General features: G+C 46.8%; 1 protein-coding gene across 5 annotated transcripts in view; it reads right to left on the reverse strand.

Annotated features, from left to right (window-relative positions):
* The window catches only part of ARSG (arylsulfatase G), a 97,693-nt gene that overhangs the window by 60,866 nt on the left and 21,964 nt on the right, over positions 1-14,863 (reverse strand). For 2 of the 5 annotated variants that reach the window (XM_045836471.1, XM_045836467.1), the window contains exon 1: positions 14,722-14,832. The exons of 1 other annotated variant lie outside the window; for it this stretch is intronic. The gene's annotated coding sequence lies outside the window, so the exon portion shown is untranslated. Of the gene's footprint in view, positions 1-11,978; positions 12,789-13,814; positions 14,158-14,721; positions 14,859-14,863 lie in introns of those variants that run through there. 2 more of the 5 variants (XM_045836468.1, XM_045836470.1) reach the window with 2 other exon arrangements.

The following is a 14,863-nucleotide window of genomic DNA, read 5'->3' on the forward strand; positions in this document are numbered from 1 at the left end:
GGATGGACTCCAAGCCACAGACTTTGATTAAGCTCCAGCTGGAAAAAAAAAAAAGATCCAAGCTGACATTATGGGAAACAGCATGGAGGTTCCTCAGAATATTAAAATAGAATGACCATAGGATTCAAAAATCCCACTTCTGAGTATTTAACCAAAGGACATGAAATAATTATCTTGAAGAAATACCTGCACCCTGTGTTTATGGAAGCATTTCTCACAATAGCCAAGATACAAAAACAACCTAAGTGTTCATCAATGGATGAATGAATAAAGAAAATGTGCTGTGTACATAACACATATAAACAATGGAATATTATTCAACCTTTAAGAAGAAAGAAATCCTGTCATTTGCAACAACCTGGATGAACTTAGCGAACATTACGCCAGGTGAAATAAGCCCGGCACAGAAAGGCGAGTGCTGCCTGATGGCCCTTACGAGTGCACTCTGAAGAGCTGAACTCACAGAAGCAGAGGGCAGGACGGTGCTCACCAGGGGTGGGGGTGGGGGAGGAAACCAGGAGTGCTGATCGAAGGCACAAACTTTCAGTTACGCAGGATGAGTAACTTCTGGAAAGCTAATGGACAGCATGGTGACTACAGTTCATAATACTGTATGGCAAACTTGAAATCTGCTCAGAGAGTAGATCTTAAATGTTTCCACCACAAAAAATATAAATGGTAATACATGAGGGGATTGAGGTGCGTGTTAATCAGCTTCATTGTGGTAACCCTTTCATAATCAAAACATCATGGTATACACCATCGATACATACATATTTGTTGACTATACCTCAGTGAAGATGGAGAGGGGGTTCTTTTTAACAGGTCCGAGCTGAGACTCTAAGCTCAGTGCCTTGTCTGGGGTTACTTCCCCAATTTTTTCTCTACCCACCACCTTCCCCCTCTCAGGAAAGAAAGGAGACACTAGCAAGGTACGCTCCTGTGGGCTAAGGAAAAAGGGGGGCATCTTTGGTAAATAAAGCATTCCCCCCTCCTCCCAGTGAGCTGGAAGGTGCTCGACCACCTGATTCCACAAACCCCACAAGGCAGGCCCATCTGTTCCATGGGAGCAGAGCTGACGAGGATAGATCCCTGCTGAGCACAAGTATGAACCACTGCCCTCGTCTCATTGCTCCTCTGGCAGCAGCAGAGTGAACTTGAGCTGCCAAACAGCTTGCAATGATTCCTGTTCTTTTTTATGACCCCTGTCTTAAAGCAGAACTGCTGGGTTTGCTAAAGTTTGGCTCCTCTTCGGATTCCAGGCTTGTTTCTAGATAAAGGTGTTCAGGGAAGTGGCATGAACATGTGGGTTGTTGACCAGAAGGCCTGGGAAGCAAACAGGATGAGGCAACCTGAAGATGTGCTTTGCAGTGTCTGAATACCAGAGCTGGGAGTCCATCACCTCACCACCTGACCCTGGCTCCCTGGGGGAACTCCCTGTGGCCAAGCCCCCTGCTAGAGGGCCTTGAAAACAGCTGAAATAACCAGAAGGTCCAGCCGACCTTTCTGGCTGAGGGCTCTGTTAGTTTTCCAGTGACAAAGCTTCTGATGAGCTGAGGCCAAAAAAGACAAAGGCACTTGGGGAGTGTGCTTTCTGGGTACGGAGCACTATTGTTTTGCCCTCAGATCAGAACCTGGTCACTGTGCCTGCTGGGCCAGGAGTCACGTGCAGGCTGCCAGCAGGAGTCTGGGGCACCAGCTGCCCAAGAGGAGTCTAAAATGGCTCCCCCAGGCATTGCCATCTACCTGCAAATGTCAGCTGAGTGACAGGTCTTGATCTAGGTGCTGTGCATACAGCCTTGAGTGAAACAGGAAACCTGCTGCCCTAGGGGCACTTCCTGGTTGCGGGAAGGGACCGGAAGCGAGTAAACAAATGGGGCAGGGAGAAAATCAAGCAGAAAGAGCATCCGGAGTGTGGGGGTGAGCAGGTGCACAGTGAAAGAGGGGGGTCAGGGCCAACCCCACTGAGAAGGTGATCTTTCTAGAAGGATCTGTAAGAAGCGAAGGGAGGAAACTGTGAGGCAGCAAGCACAAAGGGCTGGTACCTGTGAGGGGCAGCAAAGAAGCCGAGGTAGAAACAGCGGCATGAGAATGGCAAGTGTTAGAGAAAGCCAGGAGGAAGATGGGCTTACTGAGCAGATGGCGAGGCCAGAGGGTTTGAGGCATAGCAGCAAGTTCTGACTACATCCTAACAACAGACCACTGACAGCTCTGCTGAGAGGGAGAGAATGTGTTGCAACAGGACAGGTGAGGGAAGGCTCTGAAGAGTCAGGAGTATGCTGCCTCATCAAGGTGAGATGGTGCTAGCAGCAAGCCAAGTGCCCAGGGCACAAAATTTAAGGGTGCAGCACTCCTTGTCCTTGCATGACCCTTAGAATGAGCTCCTACTTACACTGGGCCTCACCCTATCGCAAGCTCGAGTGGAGTGGAAAATCTCTGCCATGGTAGCCAGGACAAACAGTTGTTAAGGTGATTAATGCCTATGTATAATCGACATCCTCATGGCCCCTAACTGCCCCTGGACCCTAACATGTCATTTTGGGGCTGGCCCAAATCAGAAACATTGCTTTCTAAGAGAGTATCCAGGGGACCTCAGTCCTAGCTCAACAGAAAATGCAAAGAAAATCTTTTTTTCCTGTTCTATTTTTTTTTCTTTCCATTTTACTGACATATGAGGTCTGTCTAGAAGGTATCCAACCATGCAATCTGAAAACCAGAGACATTTATTGAAGATACAAGATGCAAGAATCATTGTACACAGGACAGTGATGCCTCAGTCCCCTTCAAAGTAGGCACCTTGGGACCTCACACAGGTCTCCCAATCACCATCAGCTACCCTGTGGTATTTTCCTGAATCTCATCATGGTCTGAAATCTCTTTTCTTTCAAAGGTGATTTTAGTTTTGGAAAAAGCCAGAAGTCACAGGGCATCAAATCTGGGCCATAGCAGGGCTGGGTGATTTGATGTTTTGCCAAAAAATTCTGCACAAGACATGATGCTTGAGCAGGCATGTTGTCGTGATGAAGCTGCCAATCACTGGTTGCCCATAGCTGCGGCCTTCTGAATCATCCAAATAGTTTTTGCAAAGGAATGTTCAAGCTTAATACAAATTTTGACTCAGATTCATTGCTCTACTTGCTCAGTCATTCTGAATGTGACAGCCACACAGTATACATATTCACTCAATGACATCTACCACCCCCACTGACTAGTACAGTAAAGTAGTCATTGTTCACACATGTGCGTTCTGGTCCACCCTCCTTGGCTGCCAGTTACATCAATGTTGCATAAACCTTTCTCATTTTATTAACAATGGCTGGACTTTTTCCAGACAGACCTAATATAATTGACATATAACACTGTCCAGGACTAAGGGGTACAGTATAATGACTTGACTTACATATAGAGTATCATCTTACATTTAACATGTATCATTTACATATAGGTACAATTAAATTTTGTCTGCCTGATAAGAACATTCAGGACCTACTTTCTTATAAACTTTCAACTATACCCTACGGTAGTGTTAACTATAGCCATCATCTCCTACATTACATGCCCAGTACTTACTTATAACTAGAGCAAAGGAAATTGTTGATCGAATGTCTTCATACTGGCTTGGAGAACAATTCCTCTTAGATCATTAAAATGCTGGCTTGTCTTATTTTTAAATATTTTATTTATTTATTTTTAGAGAGAAAGGGAAGGAGAAAGAGAGGGAGAGAAACATCAATGTGTGTTTGCCTCCGTGCACCCCCTACTGGGGACCTGGCCTGCAACCCAGGCATGTGCCCCAACTGGGAGTGGAACCAGCGACCCTTTGGTTTGCAGGCCAACACTCAATCCACTGAACCACACCAATCAAGGGCTGGGTGTTTTTTTTAAAGCTTGAAGACCTCAGGACAGACCCTGTTGTTAGGAATATCACTTCAGTGAACCCAAGGATGCAGAGAAACTCATCCATAGGGGGCATATGATGTGCTGCCTGCCTTGATGCTGGAATCACCTGTTGGGACTGTCACGAAAGAAAGCCATGTGGCAGGAACCAATTTGGGAAAGCAGAGGTGGCATCATGCCATGCATCTACAAACCCAGTTGCCGTGCAGAAATTATATCTGGGCCCTTGAAATCAGGTCACAAAAACAGAAAGAGCAGATGGGCCTCTGAACATCCTTTCTCTGAAATTCTACTCTCCCCTTGAGGAAAAACTCATGAGAGCTGTGGTCAAGAGGAAAGGGCTCAAGGTCAATTACCTGAAATCCACTCCCTGAAAGCCTGTTTCCCAAGCTTTTAAGAATGTTAGCCCTGACTGCTGTGGCTCAGTGGATTGAGCACTGGACTGCAAACCAAAGGTGGCTGGTTTGATTCCCAGTCAGGGCCCATGCCTAGGCTGCGGGCCAAATCCCCGATATGGGACTCTTGAGAGGCAACCACCCATTGATGTTTCCCTCCCTCTCTCCTTCCCTTCCCCTCTCTCTAAAAATAAATAAACGAAGCTATTTCTTACAAAACAACAAATTTTTAAGAATTTTATACAAAGCAGTACTTACTTTTCATTAAACATTCTATTATGGAAAGTATCAAATACACGAAAGTGGACAAACTCACACATCCTCACCCAATATTGGGACTCAACAAGGATCAACACATGGCCAGCCTGGGTGTTTTCTCCGTCTCCTCCCCTGCTTCTCCCTTCCCTCATCCTCCACGCACACTAAATTATTCTGAAGCAAACCCCAGGTTATCATGTCATTTCATCTGTAAACATTTCTAAATGTTCTCTAAAAGACAAGGATTCTTTTAAAATATAACTACAATTCTATTAATAGTCCCTTTTAAAAATTAACAATAATTTTTATCAAAAATCCAGTCAATGTTTAAAAGTCCTCCCTTGTCTCATCAATGATTATTTTACAGTCGCTTTGTTTTAATCAGGATCCAAACAAAGGCCACCACACACTGCATTTGGTTCATGCGTCTCTTCTCTTTTAATTAGTAAGTTCCTCTTCTCTCATCCCTGCAACATACTTCTAAATAAATTTGATTGTTTGCCCTATGAAATGTTTTAAAATATATTTTATTGATTATGCTATTACAGTTGTCCCATTTTTTTCTCCCCTTTATTTCCTTCCACCCTGCACCCCACCTCCCACCCACATTTCCCCCTGCCTTAGCTCATGTCCATGGGTTGTACATGTAAGTTCTTTAGCTTCTCCATTTCCTATACTATTCTTAACCTCCCCCTGTCTATTTTGTACCTACCGTTTATGCTTCTTATTCCTCGTACCTTTTCCCCCACTCTCCCCTCTCCTCATCCCCACTGATAACCCTCCATGTGATCTCCATTTCTCTGGTTCTGTTCCTGTTCTAGTTGTTTGCTTAGTTTTTGTTTTTGTTTTTGTTTTTTAGGTTCAGTTGTTGAATAGTTGTGAGTTTGTTTTCATTTTACTGTTCCTATTTTTGATCTTCTTTTTCTTAGATAAGTCCCTTTAACATTTCATATAATAAGGGCTGGATAATGATGAACTCCTTTAACTTGACCTTATCTGGGAAGCATTTTATCCATCCTTCCATTCTAAATGATAGCTTTGCTGGATAATCTTGGATGTAAGTCCTTGCCTTTCATGACTTCAAATACTTTTTTCCAGCCCCTTCTTACCTGTAAGATTCCTTTTGAGAAATCAGCTGATTATCTTATGGGAACTCCTTGGTAAGTAACTCTCTCCTTTTCTTTTGCTGCTTTTAAGATTCTCTCATTTTTAATCTTGAGTAAGGTAATTATGATGTGCCTTGGTGTGTGCTTCCTTGGGTCCAACTTCTAACTGGGACTCTCTGAACTTCCTGAACTTCCTGGATATCTATTTTCTTTGCCAGATAGGGGAAGTTCTCCTTTATTATTTTTTCAAATACGTTTCCAACTTCTTGCTCTTCCTCTTCTCCTTCTGGCATTCGGATGTTGGAATGTTTAAAGATGTCCTGGAGGTTCTTAAGCCTCTCATTTTTTTTGAATTCTTGTTTCTTCATTCTGTTCTGGTTGAATGTTTCTTTCTTCCTTCTGATCCAAACCATTGATTTCCTTCCAGTCACTGTTGGTTCCCGTACATTTTCCTTTATTTCACTTTTCATAGCCTTCACTTTTTTCCTCTATTTTGCAACCACACTCAACCATTTTTGTGAGTATCCTGATTATGTGTTTTGAACTGTGCATCTGATAGGTTAGCTAGCTCTTTATCACTTAGTTTTCTTTTTTCTGGAGCTTTGATATGTTCTTTCATTTGGGCCATATTTTTTCATCTCGGCTCACTTGTTACATAGTAAGGGCCGGAGCCCTAGGTGTTCACCAGGGCAGGGCAACCCACATCGCTGCATTGTGACACTGTATGTGGGGGGTGGTCCAAGAGGGAACAGTGCTGCTTGCTCAGCTCTAAGTTGGCTTTTCAGTCACTTCCCTGGGCACCCACAAGCAAATTGGGTCCTTCTGGTGCTGATTCCTGGGTGGGTGGGTTTATGTACATTCTAGGACACTGTTGGTCTCTCCTATGAACTCTCCTGTGAGGCTGGGAGTTTCCCCCACCCCCAACAACCCCCACAGGTGTTTTCAGCCAGAGGTTTTGATGCTTTATGTCCCTGCACTGGGATCCTGGGCTGTGGGGTGTGTTTCACTCCCCACTTGTTCCTCCCAGTTTATCCGCCCACAAATGTGGGACCGTATGGTCTACCAGCCGCTGCCTTGCCTGTCCCGGTCCTTTAGCTGCTGCCTTGCTGCACGTCCTCTTCACCCCAGCTGCCTCTCTCCACCCCTCCTACTGATCTGGATGAATGCTTAACTCCTTGGTTGCCAGACTTACATACAGTTTGGCTTTCTGGCAGTTCTGGTTGTTTTTTTGTTTTTCATTTTTTTGTTGTCCTCCCTTTGGTTGTGCGAGGAGGCACAGTGTATCTACCTATGCCTCCATCTTGGCCAGATGTCCTATAAAATTTAAGTGTTGGTTCTGGCTGATTGCACTCCACATGTCATTTAAAATGTTCCCCATTCCTCTATTTTTCCTGTAAGCTGAGTTGAAAATCTAGAGGTAAGATCAGACTCAGGTTGGATTTTTTTTGTCAGGTCCATCTCACCTCATATCTTCCTCCATGTCTTATCGTTGATCAGTGGTTCATGTGCCAAAGTTTCATTTTTCATGAGAATAGGGAACTTACTCTTAAATGTTACATATGATCTTTTCTGTTTTTGCAGACTTATCCTTTCCCCAGATCTGTTCCACCTCTATAATGAAACTGTTGGATTTTGTTCTGGACTGAATGTTTGTGTGTATTCCTCAAGTACATAAGTTCATTCCTAACCCCCAAAGTAATGGTGTTTGAGATGGGGTCTCTGGGACGTAATCAGGGTTGGATAAGGTCATGAGGGTGAGGCCCTCACGATGGGATTAGTGCCCTTTTAAGAGACAGGAGAAAGCTTGCTCTCTCCAACAGATGGGGACACAGTGAGAAGATGGCTGTCTGAAGGCCAGGAAGAGAGCGCTCACTAGGATCCCAGACACCCAGCACCTTCCTATGAGACAGCCAGCCTCCAGAACCGTGAGAAATTCATGTCTGTTGTTCAGTCCCGCCTATGGCATTTTATCAGCCAGCCTTAGCAGACTAAGACAGATTCCAGATAAGTTTTTATCTGAGAACATCTGAGGGTGAGGCAGGTGCAGACAGAGGGATGAGACCAAGCGGTGGGGAGGAAAATGCTCAACCCGATGAAGCAATGACTTGGAAAATCTGCCTTCTGGGGAACTGATTTTTGGGATGTGTTGGCCTGCCTCCAGAAGAATGTGCGTCTAGGGTTCAGCAGTCGTTCATTAGCTGTGTGACCTCGGATAAGTTACTGAAACACTCTGAACCTCAGTTTCCCCACTCACCCAAAAACCAAAGACAGGGTAAATGTCCTCCACTCCAAACAGAATACGAGAGTGAAATACTCCAACACAAGTGTCTGCTCTCAGCAAGTGCTCAGAAACGTTGGCTATGTTCCACCTCTTGACTATTTTCAGAATGAAGAGACAGCAAATATGAGAACACTTTGAAAAAGTACTATGCAAGCCCAAAGCATTAATAAAATTATTAAAAAAACAAAATAACTGCTGAAATCCGGACTCCCTGCAGCTATGGGCTGAGTCTTTCCCACAGCTATTTGTCAGCATGCTCTGCTTGGGTTCTGAACCCAAAGAAGGTGGGAGCTCCGAACACCATGGGCATAAGCAATTCCAAAGGGAAAGTGAAGAGTCATGCCGGTTTGTAGTTCTAAAGCTCCAAACTGTAGGTCCTCGCCACACAATCCCACAGCTGTCTGTCCCATTTAGGGGAAAACTGGGCAGACTCGGGTAACAGTGGGCATGGTCCTTAGGGTAGGCTGCCTACCAGCAAATCTGGTCTTGGGCAATATAACAGTCAAGTCAAGATGTAGGGTGGGTGTGGTGAAAATCTCCCTTTGTTGAAGAGAATTGAAAGTAGATATTACATTTTAGTATCAGAAACATGCAAAAGAACTATTTGTCCATGATACTGGATGAGGTGTTCCAGGAATATAAAAGTCCACAACTCTACAGTGTAAATTCCTTAAGGGCAAGGGTGTCTGGTTTATACACGGCATAAGCCTGGCTCTGAGCACAGAGGCTGTTCTACCAAAATTTGCCAAATGAGTGCATCTACACGAACCACCGTGGCCAAGGCCTGTTCCACCCCAACCTGAAAGCGCAGCTTCCCCTCATCACTTTCTAAACCTAAGGTGACCTGGCAAGTTCTCCTTTTTCTGAGATTATCAACTTGCAAAATTCACTTGCTGAAATGCTGTTTGAGATAAGCACCACCGCATGTGTCCTGTCTTCTGGCCTAGACAGTCAACACTTTGAGAGGAGGGACCACATCTGCTGGGGTGTGGTATTGTGGCCTGGGAGACGACGGAGTCCATCAGTCCAGCTCATGAGTGGGCTATGATGAGTAGACGCTGCCCGGATAGAGGAGCAATGGGGTGAGACAGAAGGATGGGCGCTTCCTACACCGAGGCCTGCCATCTACCCTTACTAAGCATTCACGCTCACCTAAGGAGACCACAGCGTTCCACCCACCATGGCAGGGCAGGGCCCCGCTTTGCCTCCCATCCACACCACAGTCCTGGAGCATCCTTCTAGCTTCTTTGTGTCATCCCCTGCTCATCTGGAAATGCCGAAGTGTACTACTGCTCCCAAAGAGTTAAAACAGAAACCTCACACTGCGTATCGTTCCAGGGAACAGCAGGACGGGCTGTGCATGTTTAGACAAGACGGGGAGAGCCAGCATCTCCCTTTAGGCAAGAAACATAGCAGGAGAACAGGTTTTTATTCCTGGGGCCTTGAGGAGCGTGACGAGAGGGGCGACACCAGAAACGATCCAAAGAAAGCCTGGTTTAATCCGAGCAAAACCTAGTGGTCCCAAACACAGCACTTTCCAGTAATTTCTAGTTAGGTTTCATGACCCACAACGGTGTCAGAGAAGTTTAATATGACAGTTATTTACCCTAAAAGCAATGTAATTTAAATCACTTGGTTCCGAGAATTTTGAATTGTGTTTTGTTTTGAAGATTTCTGCAACAGGCTCAGGATAGTTTATAGATGCCTCTTCAAGGCAATGTTCTTTTTTTTCTCTCAGGTAGTGAGAGGAAGACAAAGCTGTAATAGAAGCCGCAGGTAAACTCTGCATGCAGAGACGTCTGGGAAAGAGCAGCAGTGTTGAAATCAAGTAACACTTACTCCAGAGTGAAGAGATGCACCCAGAGATACAGCATCAACACTGTGACAAACGGCAACAAGGCGTGATGGAAGTCAGACCGCTGCCTCCCCCGGTGCCAGGGCGGGGAGCCGACCGACCTCCCTGTCCTCAACCCCAGCATCCTCTCTCCCTCCCTGCCTTCCGCTCATGCTGGTCACCCCTCACATCTCCCCTCACATCTCCCCCTTGCCAAGCCCTTCCAAGGTCCTTCCTGCCCTTCTAGGCTTCACTGATCTCCATCCTCCTCGGTCTCCCAGGCAAGAGCTCCAGAGCCTCACTGTGATCCAAGCACAATGCTAAGCTGCTAAACTCCGTAAACAAACGAATCCAGTTAACCAGCCACCCAGGGCTAAGCTCCCCCTGGCCCACGAAGTAGGTATTATCCCTCAATACAGATGCGCAGACTGGAGTTAGAGAGAGAGTGAACGAATTTGCCCAAGGTTACATGGCCAGTGAGGGCAGAACTGGGATTCAAGGTCAAGTTCCAGAGCCCATCCTCATGTGCATCTTACATTTATAGGAGCTTACGTGACAAATTACATAATCCCTACCTGGCCTCCCATGGTTCACTTCAGTGACTCTTAGGCTTATTTCATATCCCTGTGGAGAACTTACCCATGAAGACAGAGAGTGTATCTTTGTCCTCATATTCATATGGACGACACTCAGTGATCTGCAAAGATTTTGCTTGAGTATCCTCTAAAACAGGGTATGAAACTCATTTTCACCGGGGGCCACATCAGCCTCGCAGTTGCCTTCAAAGGGCCAAAATAATTTTAGGACTGTGTGAATGTAACTACTCCTTAACTGTTAAGGAGCTGAAATTACATTTAGCCCTTTGAAGGCAACCACAAGGCTGATGCAGCCCCCGGTGAAAATGAGTTTGGCAACCCTGCTCTAAAAGAATTGGAAAAACAATAAATGCCTTCTGAATCAGTCAGCTCAGGATAACATAATGAAACAACACAGGTTAGGTGGCTTACACAACAGAAATGTATTTTTTCAGTCCTGAGGCTGGAGGTCTGAAATCAGGATGCCAGTGTGGTTCGGTTCTGGTGAGAACACTCTTCCTCGGTTTGCAGACGGCTGTCTTCCTGCTGTATCCTCACGTGACCTCTCCTCAGTGGGTGTGCTCAGAGAGGGACAGAAGTTCTCTCTTCCTCTTCCGATAAAGGCACTAATCTAAGCATGAGGGCCCCACCCTCATGACCTCATCTAACCTTCATTCCTCCCAAAGGCCTCATTCACAAACACCATCACACTGGTGGTTGGACTGATCTGTGAAGTTGGAGATGGAGCCTGCGGGGGGGTGGGGCTTGGCACAAACATTCAGTCCATACCACTCTCAAACAGTTGTAAGTTATCTCCAGTGTTCCACTGTAACTTTAAATAACTGCAAAAGATATCATTTCCATTGTATTTGCAAATGTTATTTTTATAGTAAAATTCTTAAACCACCCTTTTAAATGTATCAAGTATAACATAAACACCAGAGCAATTTGAAAACCTTCATCATTCATTTAGAAATTACATGGGCACATTCCCCGCAGTTCAAAAACTGTATATTATTTTTCTTTTTTCAAAACTGCATTTCCATTCTATCTCAATACACTTTTACATTCAAAAGTATTTAATTACCTTATCCTATTTCTCTGAAATAGATATTGTGAATAAATTGAAATTTAATATTTTATATTTTACTCCAAGTATTTTAAAAATCCTTTCTGAATTGAGTATCACAAGTATTGCTGTAATAATTTATACTAAGACATATATCATAAATTTTGATAACTAAGTACAATTTTATTGAAAATGCATCTTTAACAAGATGGACTGGAGGCGGGTACCTATCGACTTGAAAGGCAATTTCCCTGGCATACTATTTCAACATCCCACCCCCCCTGGAGACTTTTGCAGATGTAACAGGTCACCCTAGTACATTCCTGGCTCTGGTCAAGCAGGGGAAGGTGGGCTGTGCAAGGCTAATAGGGCACCAGGCCTGAGCCACAGTGGGTTCTCAGACAATCAAGTTTTGGAAAGATGATGTTCTGGGCAGTCAAGAACTCCTGCAGAAGGCCCCTCCAGTGCTCCCCCTCTTCATTGGCTGCTCTGAAAACCCAGCCCTCAAAAGCAGGCTTGCTCCCCCTCTGAGCTCCAGACAAGATTCCTTTCAATCTACTTACCCCAAGTTGAAGTTCTCACGGGCTGGTAAAAGCAGCGAGCTTATTTGCAAGCCAGGGTCATATCTGCCTGGCAACCCAACATGAAGACTAGAAGGACTATAAATGTTGACAGAGAACAGGCAGGCCAGCTTTGCACAAAAGAATCTGTTTTCATGCAAATGACCCTAAGTGAGATGCCTAGAAAAGAGAGCAATGGGGATGGTTCTCACAGCCAACTGATTTCCAGAGAAGATGCCGAAGGACTTTTTAAGGGCATCACTACAGCCTTGCCCATTGTCAACGAAGGGACACGACAGAAGAGACTAAGAAGGAAGATGAACCCTTTCCTTAATTTCCAAATTTTTCTGGTTCTGTACTCCCGACTCCAAAGGTTCTTTTGTTCGGCTTCAGAACTAAACAGAGTTAGTTTTGTTTGGGGGTGAGGAGGGTGATCACCATGGCAATGCAGCACTTTCCCTCTCTTGCGTTCCCAGGAGGAGTGAAGGAAGCAGGGGTGTTCTCGCTTGGTCTCACTAGGACTGAAGGATCAAGGTGAAGGTGGCCTCTAACCAGGCAGGCAAAAGTCACTGTTGTATGGCTGGCGAGGCTGGGTTTCCCAGCCAACTCGCTGTTTTCCAGACGCTAGTGGCAACTGTACTCTTCAGATGAACTCTGTTTGCAAAGCGGGCCAGTGTGTGTGTACCAGTGCCGTGCAACCTCGGGCAAATGCCTCCAGTGCTCTGTGCCTCAGCAGTTCTTGCCTATAAAATGGGGGCATCGGCTGCCTGGGTCTGATGATGGGGTTAAAACTAAGTCGAGAACAGAGCAAACCTGTAAAAATTATAATAAAAAGGACAGTGATAATGCATGATTGTTATTATATTGCTACGGTTCTGTCACTCCAACAGCCAGCTGTTTCACGTGGTAAAATACTTAGAACCTTCTCAATCATTCATTCACCTCTAGGGCTTTCAGCCATTTTTCCTCTAATATTTCTAATCCAGAAACAGAAGCACCAAGACCTTTCTTCACCTGCTTAGACTCACTCAGTTCTAACTGCTGGTCTGCACTACCAGGTTCTTAAGCAACACTCAAATATACCAGTACTGTGCCGTATTAAATATGACGTTTCCATACTGAATGAAGTGGCGGGTCCTAATGCGCTGTAAGATCCTAACGGTCAAAGATTACACTATGGTCTGTCCCATTTTGGCACTCAGGGTTTTCATTTTAGTGATTACAATCAGTTTCCACAGATCATTATGCGTGGATTCTTCACAAAACAACCCGGAAAAAAAAATATCGCTTGCAGGGATATTGCAGTCAGCCACAAATAAAAAAAACAGTAAGAACTAATGGGTACTGTGGGCTTGCCATAGGCACTTTGATCTGAACTTTACAGGCATCATAAATGAAACCTTTCCATTCCGAAAGCACCACCATTGTCCCCCTTTCACAGATTGGGAAGTTGACACTCTACGAAGTTTACTTACTCCCGCCCATCTCAGAAGGTTGCAAAGCTAATCAGTGTCCCCTGGCTGTACAGGGCTGGCCCTGACAGAGCACTTGACACCAGCATACCTGTCCCCCATCTAGTCCACATGGGACCTTGGTAACAGCACAGAAAGGCGTTTAACACAGTAGACACGACCCCCAATTCCTGAGGAAGATCAGGCAGCGAGCTAGGTGAGGTTTCTGTCGAAATTCAGATCACCCACTCCTCCCTGTGGCGACCCCTCCATGGGTGCACTCGTAGAACGGGGTCTCTCGAGTTTAACATCAAAACAATATCCGAACTGCAAAAAGAGAGCAGCCCGTGCCAAGTCGGCAGGGGAATGTGGAGAATACGGCCTTTACCTCCGAGCAAGTCCCAAATGGACCGTGGGGACATGGGGTGGACCCTAGAAAATAGTCTGCGTCCCCACCGGCTCCGAAACGCCCGGGGCGGCTTCGTCCAAAGGACCGTTGGTAACTGTTTCCCGTACATTATCTTCGGAATTCACAGTGCTCTTGGGATCAAGCACTTCAGGATAAGGGGCACGTACTCCCCACACGACCCGGTCCCTCTGTTACAAGAAGCTCCCCGTGGGCTAGACAGCCACACACCTGTGTGGACTTCAGCTTCCGCCGGGGGAGGACGGTACGCGTGCGCCCCCGGCAGGAGATGCTGACTCAGCCCCGCTGCTCACATCCTTTCGCTCAACACAGATGCGGCAACTGCGGGGGGGGGGGGCGCGGAGAAGATGGGCACCCTTAGCAGCCCGGCCGCCGCCAGCTCCCCTGGGGCCACTGCGACACTTCTTCCCGCCCTCCCGAAACGGGAACTGTAAGGGTGCACGAGTTAACGAAACTGGGGGAAGTGAGCCCCGGAGGAGGAACTTGGGGACCGCGGCGCCGCGCGCGCGCAGCTCGCACTCAAACTGGAAAGAACCTGTTCTGTCCGCGGAGCCGCTACAGCCGCATGCACCGCGAGGAACTATCCCCAGGGCCCTTCATCCCACACCCCCAAATTCTCAGGATGCGGGTGGGATTGAGGGCGCAGAAAAGGAAGACGGCCAGGGGACCCTGAGCGGTTCCAGCCGGGAGTGCTCGCCGAAAGGGTGCAGACGCCCCCAGACAAGTCCGCTTTCCCCACTTGCAGTGCGGCAGAACCCCGGGGTCTGGTCGGGCCAGGCGCATAAAGCCGCGTTGGGTTCCGGCGACGCGCCCAGGACCCGGGAGGCGTTCGCGGGAGCGGCCCGGCGCGGGACGGCGACGCTGTTACCTTCCGTGACCCCCGGCTTGGCTCAGAACGGGCGCGCGCCCGGTGCGGACCGGGTACACGTGGGCCAGCGCGCGCGCTCCTGGCAGGCCCCCTCCTCCGCGGCGCTCGCGGCGCTCGCAGCACATGGTCGGCGGCGGCGCGC

Source organism: Phyllostomus hastatus, unplaced genomic scaffold (assembly GCF_019186645.2).
Source record: "Phyllostomus hastatus isolate PE091 unplaced genomic scaffold, TTU_PhHast_1.1 phas_contig_210, whole genome shotgun sequence".
In the NCBI taxonomy this organism is placed as follows: Eukaryota; Metazoa; Chordata; class Mammalia; order Chiroptera; family Phyllostomidae; genus Phyllostomus; species Phyllostomus hastatus.